A 14,330-nucleotide genomic window follows, 5' to 3' on the forward strand; every position below is an offset into this window, starting at 1 on the left:
GTGACACTCATCATCATTCTCACCTATGAACGTGCGTGAATGACAACCACTTCTGTTCTACCTTAGACCGGGCGCATATCTCTTGGATTCCTTAATCAGAATCTTCGTGGTATAAGCTAGAATTGATGGCGGCATTCATGGAAATCCCGAAAGTCTAACCTTGTCTGTGGTATTCCGAGTAGGATTCCGGGATTGAATGACTGTGACGAGCTTCAAACTTCTGAAGGCTGGGCGTTAGTGACAGACGCAAAAGAATCACAGGATTCTACTCCAACCTGATTGAGAACCGACAGATGATTAGCCGTGCTGTGACAGAGCATTTGAACCTTTTTCACTGAGAGGATGAGATGTAGCCATTGACAACAGTGATGCCCTACATATAGCTTGCCATGGAAAGGAGTAAGAAGGATTGGATGAATTTAATAAGAAAGTAGAGATTCGGAAAGAACACAGCACCTCCATGCACCTATCTGAAATTCCCACCATTGGATTACATGAGTAACTTTATCTTTATTTCCTGTTTATTTTATTTATCTTTTAATTATCTAATCCAATCACATTTGACTCAGCCTGACTGAGATCTACAAGATGACCATAGCTTGCTTCATACCAACAATCTCCGTGGGATCGACCCTTACTCACGTAAGGTATTACTTGGACGACCAGTGCACTTGCTGGTTAGTTGTGCAAAGTTATGAATTAAATTTTAGACACCATGATATTGAGCACCAAGTTTTTGGAGCCATTATCGGGGAATTAATTCCATACAACAATAAAGAGTACGAATCACAATTTCGTGCACCAAGTTTTTGGCGCCGTTGCCGGGGATTGTTCGAGTATGGACAACTGACGGTACATCTTGTTGCTCAGATTAGGTAATTTTCTTTTCAAAAAAATTTTTCAAAATTTTTCTTTGTTTTCGTTTTTCCCAAAAAATTATTTTCAAAAAAAAAATTTAATAATATTTTGAAAATAAATTATTCTATGGCTTCAGAGTCTTCAAGAATGAATTCTAGAGTTTCATATAACATGTTTTATATTGGCTGGCTATCAAGCCATGTCTAATTTATAGGATTTTGATTGAGGACTATGGATTCATAACTTCCTTTTTCTATATGTTTTTCGAAAAATATAATAAAATCCAAAAAAAATTATAAAATCATAAAAATAAAAAATATTTTGTGTTTCTTGTTTGAGTCTTGAGTCAATTTTTAAGTTTGGTGTCAATTGCATTTTTCTAAAAATTTATGTATTTTTCGAAAATTCATGCATTCATAGTGTTCTTCATGATCTTCAAGTTATTCTTGACAAGTCTTCTTGTTTGATCTTGATATTTTATTGTTTTGTGTCTTTTGTTGTTTTTCATATGCATTTTTGCATTCATAGTATTTAAGCATTAAAGATTTCTAAGTTTGGTGCTTTGCATGTTTTCTTTGCATCAAAAATTTTTCAAAAATATGTTCTTGATGTTCATCATGATCTTCAAAGTGTTCTTGGTGTTCATCTTGACATTCATAGTATTCTTGCATGCATCATTGGTTTTGATCCAAAATTTTCATGTTTTGGGTCATAATTATGTTTTTCTCTCTCATAATTAAAAATTTTAAAAATAAAAAAAATATCTTTTCCTTTTTTCTCTCAAAATTTCGAAAATTTGAGTTGACCAATTCAAAAATTTTTAAAATTAGTTGTTTCTTATGACTCAAGTCAAATTTTCAATTTTAAAAATCTTATCTTTTCAAAATCTTTTTCAAAAATCATATCTTTTCTATTTTTCCCTTTTTTTTCGAAAATTTCAAAAATCTTTTTAAAAATATTTTCAAAATCTTTTTCTTATCTTTAAATTGTTGCTTGTCCCCAAGCAACTGAAAATCAATTAGGATAAAAAGAAGAGAATATACTATAAATTCCAAAATATCAATGAATATTAATTCTAATTAGATGAGCGGGACTTGTAGCTTTTTGCTTCTGAACAGTTTTGGCCTCTCACTTTTTTCTTTGAAGTTTAGAATGATTGGCTTCTCTAGGAACTTAGAATTTCGGATAGTGTTATTGATTCTCCTAGTTAAGTATGTTGATTCTTGAACACAGCTACTTTTATGAGTCTTGGCCGTGGCCCTAAGCACTTTGTTTTCCAGTATTACTACCGGATACATAAATGCCACAGACACATGACTGGGTGAACCTTTTCAGATTGTGACTCAGCTTTGCTAGAGTCCCCAGTTAGAGGTGTCCAGAGCTCTTAAGCACACTCTTTTTGCTTTGGATCACGACTTTAACCACTCAGTCTCAAGCTTTTTACTTGGGCCTTCATGACACAAGCACATGGTTAGGGACAGCTTAGTTTAGCCGCTTAGGCCTGGATTTTATTTCCTTGGGCCCTCCTATCCATTGATGCTCAAAGCCTTGGATCCTTTTTACCCTTGCCTTTTGGTTTTAAGGGCTATTGGCTTTTTCTGCTTGCTTTTTCTTTTTCTTTCTATTTTTTTCGCAACTTTTTTTTTCACAAGCTTTTGCTTTTCACTACTTTTTCTTGCTTCAAGAACCAATTTCATGATTTTTCAGATTGTCAATAACATTTCTCTTTGTTCATCATTCTTTCAAGAGCCAACAGTTTTAACATTCATAAACAACAAGATCAAAATTATGCACTGTTCAAGCATTCATTCAGAAAACAAAAAGTATTGTCACCACATCAATATAATTAAACTAAACTCAAGGATAAATTCGAAATTCATGTACTTCTTGTTCTTTTGACTTAGAAACATTTTTCTTTTAAGAGAGGTGAATGATTAATGGATTTTATTCATAGCTTTAAGACATAGTTACTACATACTAATGATCATGAAGTAGAGACACAAAACATAGATAAACATATAATATAAAAACCGAATAGGAGAGAAAATAAGGACAAGGAATGAGTCCACCTTAGTGAGGGTGGTGCCTTTTTGAAGGACCAATGGTGCTTTTTGAGCTCCTCTATGTCTCTTCCTTGCTTCTGTTGCATGATCCCTAGTGATTTTGGTGCTCCTATCCTTAGTTGCTCCCAATAGTTGTGTGGAGGACCATTTATCCCCTGAGGTATCTCAGGGATCTCTTGATTTGCAGTCAATTATTCTACCCCTTTAGATGAGTCTTTCCATCTCTCATGACTTAGAGGTGGAAGCTTTTGTCTTCCCTTTTTTTTCTTTTTTTTTTTGAGGTTTCTCTGGCTTTAGGTGCCATTAATGGTTATGGAAAAACAAAAAGCTATGCTTTTACCACACCAAACTTAGAAAATTGCTCGCCCTCGAGCAAGAGAAGAAAGAAAAGATAAAGAATAAGAAGAAGATATGGAGGAAATTGAGGGATGTGTGTATTCGGCTATATGGGTGGGATTGGGTGGGAAAGAGAATTTGAATTTTAAAGGTAGGTGGGGTGTATGGGGAAGAGTGGATAGATGTAGGTGGTGAATGAAAAACAGAAGGGATGACCATGAATGGAGAGAGAGAGAGAGGGTGAGGTAGGTGGGGATCCTGTGAGGTCCACAGATCCTGAGGTGATCCTGTGGGATCCACAGATCCTGAGGTGTCAAGGATTTACATCCCTGCACCAATTAGGCATGTAGAATGCCTTTGCATACAATTCTGGCGTTTAAACGCCGAGGTGATGCACGTTCTGGGCGTTCAACGCCCATGTGTAGCATGTTTCTGGTGTTGAACGCCAGTTCCATGCTTGTTACTGGCGTTCAGTGCCAGCTTTTCTCAAGGTACATTCCTGGCGTTCAAACGCCAGGATGTTGCTTGTTTCTGGCGTTCAGCACCAGATTCATGCTCTGTTCTGGCGTTGAACGCCAGCCAGATGCTCCTTACTGGCGTTGAACGCCAGTCTGTCCTTCCTCCAGGGTGTGATTTTTCTTCTGCTGTTTTTGATTCTATTTTTAATTTTATATTTTTTTTCGTGACTCCACATGATCATGTACCTAATAAAACACAAAATAACAATAAAATAAAATAAAATAAAAATTAGATAAATAAAATTGGGTTGCCTCCCAACAAGCGCTCTTTTAATGTCATTAGCTTGACAGTGGGCTCTCATGGAGCCTCACAGGTGATCAGGTCAATGTTGTATAGTCCCAACACCAAACATAGAGTTTGGATATGGGGTCTTAACACCAAACTTAGTGTTTGGTTGTGGCCTCCCAACACCAAACTTAGAGTTTGACTGTGGGGGCTCTTCTTGACTCTGAACTGAGAGAAGCTCTTCATGCTTACTCTCTTTTGTCACAGAGGGATGGCCATGTACCGTAAACACAAGGTAGTCCCCATTCAATAGAAGGACTAATTCACCTCTGTTGACATCTATCACAGCTCCTGCTGTAGCTAGGAAAGGTCTTCCAAGGATGATGCATTCATCCTCTTCCTTCCTAGTGTCTAAGATTATGAAATCAGCAGGGATGTAAAGGCCTTCAACCTTTACTAACACGTCCTTTACTACTCCATAAGCTTGTCTTAATGACTTGTCTACCAATTGTAATGAGAACAAGGCAGGTTGTACCTCAATGATCCCCAGCTTCTCCATTACAGAGAGTGGCATAAGATTTATCCCTGACCCCAGATCACATAGAGCATTTTCAAAGGTCATGGTGCCTATGGTACAAGGTATTAAGAACTTGCCAGGATCTTGTCTCTTTTGAGGTAAAATTTGTTGAATCCAGGTATCTAGTTCATTGATGAGCAAGGGAGGTTCACTTTCCCAAGTCTCATTACCAAACAACTTGGCATTCAGCTTCATGATAGCTCCTAAATATTGAGCAACTTGCTCTCCAGTCACATCTTCATCCTCTTCAGAGGAAGAATAGTCTTCAGAGCTCATGAATGGCAGAAGGAGATTTAATGGAATCTCTATGGTCTCTATATGAGCCTCAGATTCCTTTGGATCCTTAATAGGAAACTCCTTCTTGCTTGAGAGACGTCCCAGGAGGTCTTCCTCACTAGGATTTTCGTCCTTCTCCTCCCTTGTGCATTCGGCCATATTGATCACATCAATGGCCTTGCATTCTCCTTTTGGATTATCTTCTGTATTGCTTGGGAGAATACTGGGAGGAGTTTTAATGACTTTCTTACTCAGCTGGCCCACTTGTGCCTCCAGATTTCTGATGGAGGATCTTATTTCACTCATGAAACTGAAAGTGGCTTTTGACAGATCAGAGACTAGATTGGTTAAATTAGAAGTGTTTTGTTCAGAATTCTCTGTCTGTTGCTGAGAAGATGATGGAAAAGGCTTGCTATTGCTCAGCCTATTGCGTCCACCATTGTTAAAGCCTTGTTGAGGCTTTTGTTGATCCTTCCATGAGAAATTTGGGTGATTTCTCTATGATGAATTATAGGTGTTTCCATAAGGTTCACCCATGTAATTAACCTCTGCTATTGCAGGGTTCTCAGGATCATAAGCTTCTTCAGAAGCTGCCTCTTTAGTACTGTTGGATGCATTTTGCCATCCATTCAGACTTTGAGAGATCATGTTGACTTGCTGAGTCAACACTTTGTTCTGAGCCAATATGGCATTCAGAGCATCAATTTCAAGAACTCTCTTCCTCTGCGGCATCCCATTATTCACGGAATTCCTCTCAGAAGTGTACATGAATTGATTATTTGCAACCATGTCAATGAGTTCTTGAGCTTCTGCAGGTGTTTTCTTTAGGTGGATGGATCCACCTGCAGAATGGTCCAATGACATTTTCGAAAATTCAGATAGACCATAATAGAATATATCTAATATGGTCCATTCTGAAAACATGTCAGATGGACACCTTTTGGTCAACTACTTGTATCTTTCCCAAGCTTCATAGAGGGATTCACCATCTTTTTGTTTGAAGGTCTGAACATCCACTCTGAGCTTGCTCAGCTTTTGAGGAGGAAAGAATTTATCCAAGAAGGTCGTGACCAGCTTCTCCCAGGAGTCCATGCTATCCTTAGGTTGTGTATCCAACCATATTCTAGCTCTGTCTCTTACAATAAAAGGGAAAAGCATGAGCCTGTAGACTTCAGGATCTACTCCATTCGTCTTAATAGTCTCACAGATCTGCAAGAATTCAGTTAAAAACTGATAAGGATCTTCAGATGGAAGTCCATAGAACTTGCAGTTTTGTTGCATTAAGGCAACTAGCTGAGGTTTCAGCTCAAAATTATTGGCTCCAATGGTAGGAATGGAGATGCTTCTTCCATCAAATTTGGACGTTGGTTTTGTGAAGTCACTAAGCATTCTCCTTGCATTATTGTTGTTGGGTTCGGCTGCCATCTCCTTCTCTTGTTTTAATATTTCTAAAAGGTTACCTTTAGATTGTTGTAATTTAGCTTCTCTTAGTTTTCTCTTCAGAGTCCTTTCAGTTTCAGGATCAGCTTCAACAAGAGTGCTTTTGTCCTTGTTCCTGCTCATATGAAAGAGAAGAAAACAAGAAAAGAAGAGGAATCCTCTATGTCACAGTATAGAGATTCCTTTATGTTAGTAGAAGAAGAAAGGGGAGGAGAGTGAAGAAGAATGGGCTCGGATATTTAGATGAAGAGAGGTGAAGAGAAGTGTTAGTAAATAATTAATTAAATAGAATAAGAAAAGAGAGGGAGAATTCGAAAATAATTTTAAAAAGGTGTTAGTAATTTTCGAAAATTAGAGATAAGATAAGATTAAAATTAAAATTAAAATTTGAAACAATTAGTTAATTAAAAAGAATTTTTGAAAAAGGGGTGAGATATTTTCAAAAATTAGAGAGGAAAGAGTAGTTAGTTGGTTTTGAAAAAGATAACAACAAAAAGTTAGTTGGTTGATTGAAAAAGATTTGAAGTTTTTAATTTTAAAAAGATAAGAAGATAGGAAGATAGAAAAGATATTTTAAAATCAAATTTTGAAAAAGATAAAATTTTGAAAAAGATAAGATAAAAAGATAAGACTTTTAAGAAAAAGGCATTTTGAAAAAGATTTAATCTTTAAAATGACTTAACTAACAAGAAACTACAAGATAAGATTCTAGAATTTAAAGATTGAACCTTTCTTAACAAGAAAGTAACAAACTTCAAATTTTTGAACCAATCACATTAATTGTTAGCATATTTTCGAAAATATGATATAAAAATAAGAAAAAGATTTTGAAAATAATTTGAAAAAGAATTTAAAAAGATAAGATTTTTAAAATTGAAATTTTGACTTGACTTGTAAGAAACAACTAATTTTAAAAATTTTTGACCAAGTCAACCCAAAATTTCGAAAATTTGGAGAGAAAAAAGAAAAGATATATTTTTGATTTTTTTGAATTTTAATGATGAGAGAGAAAAACATAAAAATGACCTAAAACATTAAAATTTTGGATCAAAACACATGATGCATGCAAGAACACTATGAATGTCAAGATGAACACCAAGAACACTTTGAAGATCATGATGAACATCAAGAACAAATTTTTGAAAAAAATTTTGATGCAAAGAAAACATGCAAGACACCAAACTTAGAAATCTTCAATGCATGGACTCTAACAAATGAAAAATGCATATGAAAAACAACAAACAACACAAAACAAGAAAACATCAAGATCAAACAAGAAGACTTACCAAGAAGAACTTGAAGATCATGAAGAACGCTATGAATGCTTGAAATTTTCGAAAAAAAATGCAAGAAAAATTTTTAAAGCATGCAATTGACACCAGACTTAAAAATTGACTCAAGACTCAAACAAGGACACAAAATATTTTTGGTTTTTATGATTTTTTTTATTTTTATTAAATTTTTTTCGAAAATATTTAAAAAAACGAAAAAGAAAAGAAAAATTTTGAAAAATATTTTTGAAAAGAAAATTACCTAATCTGAGCAACAAGATGAACCGTCAGTTGTCCATACTCGAACAATCCCCGACAACGGCGCCAAAAACTTGGTGGACGAAATTGTGATTCATTTGTTATTGTATTTTGTAAAATTCATTGCTTTTTCTTTCCCTGGCAATGGCGCCAAAAACTTGGTGCCAATACCATGGTTCACAACTATGTGTGGTCACAACTCCGTTCAACTTAACCAGCAAGTGTACTGGGTCATCCAAGTAATACCTTACGTGAGTAAGGGTCGATCCCACAGAGATTGTTGGTATGAAGCAAGCTATGGTTACCTTGTAAATCTCAGTTAGGCAGCTTAAATGGTTTATGATAAGTTCGAAAATAAATAATAAACAGAAAATAAAATGAGATAGAAATACTTATGTAAATCAATAGTGGGAATTTCAGATAGGCGTATGGAGATGCTGTGCTCCTCTTGAATCTCTACTTTCTTATTACATTCATCCAGTCCTTCTTACTTCTTTCCATGGCAAGCGGTATGTAGGGCATCACCGTTGTCAATGGCTACATCCCATCCTCTCAGTGAAAATGGTCATATGCTCTGTCACAGCACGGCTAATCATCTGTCGGTTCTCAATCAGGTTGGAATAGAATCCCTTGATTCTTTTGCGTCTGTCACTAACGCCCAGCCTTCAGGAGTTTGAAGCTCGTCACAGTCATTCAATACCAGAATCCTACTCGGAATACCACAGATAAGGTTAGACTTTTCGGATTCCCATGAATGCTGCCATCTATCTAGCTTATACCACGAAGATTCTGTTGGGGAATCTAAGAGATATGCGCCCGGCCTAAGGTAGAACGGAAGTGGTTGTCAGTCACGCGCGTTCATAGGTGAGAATGATGATGAGTGTCACGGATCATCACATTCATCAAGTTGAAGTGCAACGTATATCTTAGAATAAGAATAAAAGAGAATTGAATAGAAAATAATAGTAGTTGTATTGAAACTTGAGGTACAGCAGAGCTCCACACCCTTAATCTATGGTGTGTAGAAACTCCACCGTTGAAAATACATAAGTGAAAGGTTCAGGCATGGCCGAATGGCCAGCCCCCATGGTCTAAGGACTAGGTATCCAGAGATGTTCCAAGCTCTCTAATACACTAATAAAAAGTTCTATTTATAATAATCTAGCTACTAGGGTTTACAGAGGTAAGTAATTGATGCATAAATTCACTTCCGGGGCCCACTTTGGTGTATGTTTCGGCTGAGCTTGGTCTATCTACAAGCTAAGGCTTTTATTGGAGTTGAACGCCGAGTTATAGCGTGTTTCTGGCATTCAACTCCGGGTCGTGACGTGTTTCTGGCGTTTAACTCAAGACAGCAACATGTACTTGGTGTTGAGCGCCACTTTACGTCGTCAATTCCCGAATAAAGTATGGACTATTATATATTGCTCGAAAGCTCTGGATGTCTACTTTCCAACGCCGTTGAGAGCGTGCCATTTGGAGTTCTGTAGCTCCAGAAAATCCATTTCGAGTGCAAGGAGGTCAGATTCCAACAGCATCAGCAGTCCTTTGTCAGCCTCTTATCAGAGTTTTGCTCAAGTCCCTCAATTTCAGCCAGAAATTACCTGAAATCACAGAAAAACACACAAACTCATAGTATAGTCCAGAAATGTGAATTTAACATAAAAGCTAATGAAAACATCCCTAAAAGTAGCTTGAACTTACTAAAAACTACCTAAAAACAATGCCAAAAAGCGTATAAATTATCCGCTCATCACCATTTGGCCATGCCTGGACCTCTTTAACTTATGTATTTTTAACAGTGGAGTTTCTACACACCATAGATTAACGGTGTGGAGCTCCGCTGTACCTCGAGTTTCAATGCAATTACTATTATTTTCTATCCAATTCAATTTTATTCTTATTCCAAGATATTTGTTGCACTTCAACCTGATGAATGTGATGATCCATGACACTCATTATCATTCTCACCTATGAACATGCGTGACTGACAACCACTTCTGTTCTACCTTAGACCGGGTGCATATCTCTTGGATTTCTTAATCAAAATCTTCGTGGTATAAGCTAGAATTGATGGCGGCATTCATGAAAATCCGGAAAGTCTAACCTTGTCTGTGGTATTCCGAGTAGGATTCCGAGATTGAATGACTGTGACGAGCTTCAAACTCCTGAAGGCTGGGCGTTAGTGACAGACACAAAAGAATCACTGGATTCTACTCCAACCTGATTGAGAATCGACAGATGATTAGCCGTGCTGTGACAGAGTATTTGAACCTTTTTCACTGAGAGGATGGGATGTAGCCATTGACAACGGTGATGCCCTACATACAGCTTGCCATGGAAAGGAGTAAGAAGGATTGGATGAATGTAATAAGAAAGTAGAGATTCGGAAGGAACACAACACCTCCATGCACCTATCTGAAATTTTCACCATTGGATTACATGAGTAAATTTATCTTTATTTCCTGTTTATTTTATTTATCTTTTAATTATCTAATCCAATCACATTTGACTCAGCCTGACTGAGATCGACAAGATGACCATAGCTTGCTTCATACCAACAATCTCCGTGGGATCGACCCTTACTCACGTAAGGTATTACTTGGACGACCCAGTTTACTTGCTGGTTAGTTGTGCGAAGTTATGAATTAAATTTTAGACACCATGATATTGAGCACCAAGTTTTTGGAGCCATTATCGGGGAATTAATTCCATACAACAATAAAGAGTACGAATCACAATTTCGTGCACCAAGTTTTTGGCGCCGTTGCCGGGGATTGTTCGAGTATGGACAACTGACGGTTCATCTTGTTGCTCAGATTAGGTAATTTTCTTTTCAAAAAAATTTTTCAAAATTTTTCTTTGTTTTCATTTTTCCCAAAAAATTATTTTCAAAAAAAATTTAATAATATTTTGAAAATAAATTATTCTATGGCTTCAGAGTCTTCAAGAATGAATTCTAGAGTTTCATATAACATGTTTTATATTAGCTGGCTATCAAGCCATGTCTAATTTACAGGATTTTGATTGAGGACTATGGATTCATAACTTCCTTTTTCTATATGTTTTTCGAAAAAATATAATAAAATCCAAAAAAAAATTATAAAATCATAAAAATAAAAAATATTTTGTGTTTCTTGTTTGAGTCTTGAGTCAATTTTTAAGTTTGGTGTCAATTGTATTTTTCTAAAAATTTATGTATTTTTCGAAAATTCATGCATTCATAGTGTTCTTCATGATCTTCAAGTTGTTCTTGACAAGTCTTCTTGTTTGATCTTGATATTTTATTGTTTTGTGTCTTTTGTTATTTTCATATGCATTTTTGTATTCATAGTATTTAAGCATTAAAGATTTCTAAGTTTGGTGTTTTGCATGTTTTCTTTGCATCAAAAATTTTTCAAAAATATGTTCTTGATATTCATCTTGATCTTCAAAGTGTTCTTGGTGTTCATCTTGACATTCATAGTATTGTTGCATGCATCATTGGTTTTGATCCAAAATTTTCATGTGTTGGGTCATAATTATGTTTTTCTCTCTCATAATTAAAAATTTAAAAAAATAAAAAATATATTTTCCTTTTTTCTCTCAAAATTTCGAAAATTTGAGTTGACCAATTCAAAAAATTTTAAAATTAGTTGTTTCTTATGAGTCAAGTCAATTTTTCAATTTTAAAAATCTTATCTTTTCAAAATCTTTTTCAAAAATCATATCTTTTCCATTTTTTCCTTTTTTCGAAAATTTCAAAAATCTTTTTAAAAATATTTTCAAAATATTTTTCTTATCTTTATATCATATTTTCGAAAATCTACTAACAATTAATGTGATTGATTCAAAAATTTGAAGTTTGTTACTTTCTTGTTAAGAAATGTTCAATCTTTAAATTCTAGAATCATATCTTTTAGTTTCTTGTTAGTCAAGTAATTAATTTTAAATTTTAAAATTAAATCTTTTTTTATCTTTTCTATCTTATCTTTTTATCATATCTTTTTCTAAAATTTTTATCTTATCCAAAAATTTATTTTCAAAAAAAATATCTTCTTATCTTCTTATCTTTTCAAAGTTGACTTTCAAATCGTTTTCAACTAACTATTTGACTTTTTGTTTGTTTCTTATCTTTTTCAAAACCACTTAACTACTTCTCCCTCTCTAATTTTCGAAAATATCTCATTCTTTTTCAAAAATCTTTTTAATTAATTAATTATTTTTAATTTTAAATTTATTTTATTTCTTATCTAATTTTCGAAAATTACTAACTCCTTTTTAAATTTATTTTCGAAATTTTCCTTCTCTCATCCTATTCTATTTATTTATTTATTTACTAACACTTCTCTTCATCTCTTATCACTACCCTTATTCTTACTCTTTATTCAGACTATTCATTCCTTTTCATTCCTATTTCCTTTATTCTTCTACTAATAATAAGGAACCTCTTTACTGTGACATAGAGGATTCCTCTTCTTTTTCTGTTCTCTTCTCTTTCACATGAGCAGGAACAAGGACAAAAGCATTCTTGTTGAAGCTGATCCAGAACCTGAAAGGACTCTACAGAAGAAACTAAGAGAAGCTAAATTACAACAATCCAGAGACAACCTTACTGAAACTTTCAAACAAGAAAAGGAGATGGCAGCTGAACCCAACAACAATAATGCAAGAAGGATGCTTAGTGATTATACTACACCTACTTCCAAGATTGATGGAAGAAGCATCTCAGTCCCTGCCATTGGAGCAAACAACTTTGAGCTGAAACCTCAACTAGTTGTTCTATTGTAACAAAATTGCAAGTTTCATGGACTTCCATCAGAAGATCCCTATCAGTTTTTAACTGAGTTCTTGCAGATCTGTGAGACTGTAAAGACGAATGGAGTAGATCCTGAAGTCTACAAGCTCATACTTTTCCCTTTTGCTGTAAGAGGCAGAGCTAGAACATGGTTGGATTCACAACCTAAAGATAGCCTGGACTCCTGGGATAAGCTGGTCATGGCCTTCCTGGCTAAGTTCTTTCCTCCTCAAAAGCTGAGCAAGCTTAGATTGGATGTTCAGGCCTTCAAACAAAAAGAAGGTGAATCTCTCTATGAAGCTTGGGAAAGATACAAGCAGTTGACCAAAAGGTGTTCTTCTGACATGCTTTCAGAATGGACCATTCTAGATATCTTCTATTATGGTCTGTCTGAGTTCTCTAAGATGTCACTGGATCATTCTGCAGGTGGATCCATTCACCTAAAGAAAATGCCTACAGAAGCTCAAGAGCTTATTGACATGGTTGCAAATAACCAGTTCATGTACACTTCTGAGAAGAATTCCGTGAATAATGGGACGCCTCAGAGGAAGGGAGTTCTTGAGATTGATGCTCTGAATGCCATATTGGCTCAGAACAAAATGTTGACTCAGCAAGTCAACATGATTTTTCAAAGTCTAAATGGATGGCAAAATGCATCCAACAGTACTAAAGAGGCATCTTCTGAAGAAGAAGCTTATGATCCTGAAAACCCTACAATAGCAGAGGTAAATTACATGGGTGAACCTTATGGAAACACCTATAATTCATCATGGAGAAATCATCCAAATTTCTCATGGAAGGATCAACAAAAGCCTCAACAAGGCTTTAACAATGGAGGACGAAACAGGCTTAGCAATAGCAAGCCCTTTCCATCATCTTCTCTACAACAGACAGAGAATACTGAGCAAAATAACTCTAACTTAGCTAATTTAGTCTCTGATCTGTCTAAGGCCACTTTAAGTTTCATGCATGAAACACGGTCCTCCATCAGGAATTTGGAGGCACAAGTGGGCTAGCTGAGTAAGAAAGTTACTGAAACCCCTCCTAGTACTCTCCCAAGTAATACTGAAGAAAATCCAAAAGGAGAGTGCAAGGCCATTGATGTAATCAATATGGCCGAATGTACAAAGGAGGAGGAGGACACAAATCCCAATGAGGAAGACTTCATGGGATGTCTCTCAAGCAAGAAGGAGTTCCCTATTGAGGACCCAAAGGAATCCGAGGCTCATACAGAGACCATAGAGATTCCATTAAACCTCCTTCTGCCATTCATGAGCTCTGAAGACTATTCTTCCTCTGAAGAGGATGAAGATGTAACTGGAGAGCAAGTTGCTCAATATCTAGGAGCTATCATGAAGCTGAATGCCAAGTTGTTTGGTAATGAGACTTGGGAAGGTAAACCTCCCTTGCTCATTAGTGAACTAGACAAATGGATTTAGCAAACTTTACCTCAAAAGAAACAAGATCCTGAAAAATTCTTAATACCTTGTACCATAAGCACCATGACCTTTGAGAAAGCTCTGTGTGACCTGGGGTCAGGGATAAATCTTATGCCACTCTCTGTAATGGAGAAACTGGGGATCATTGAGGTACAGCCTGCCTTATTCTCATTACAATTGGCAGACAAGTCAGTAAGACAAGCTTATGGATTAGTAGAGGACGTGATAGTGAAGGTTGAAGACCTTTACATCCCTGCTGATTTCATAATCTTAGACACTAGAAAGGAAGAG

General features: G+C 35.8%; 1 non-coding gene across 1 annotated transcript; it reads left to right on the forward strand.

Moving 5' to 3' along the window:
- Positions 1 to 5,776: 5,776 nt before the first annotated feature.
- Positions 5,777 to 5,880, forward strand: LOC112699644 (small nucleolar RNA R71). Its single transcript, XR_003152587.1, has one exon. It is a non-coding gene; the product is annotated as a small nucleolar RNA R71 (small nucleolar RNA).
- The last annotated feature ends 8,450 nt before the right edge of the window (positions 5,881 to 14,330 follow it).

Source organism: Arachis hypogaea, chromosome 6 (assembly GCF_003086295.3).
Source record: "Arachis hypogaea cultivar Tifrunner chromosome 6, arahy.Tifrunner.gnm2.J5K5, whole genome shotgun sequence".
NCBI lineage: Eukaryota > Viridiplantae > Streptophyta > Magnoliopsida > Fabales > Fabaceae > Arachis > Arachis hypogaea.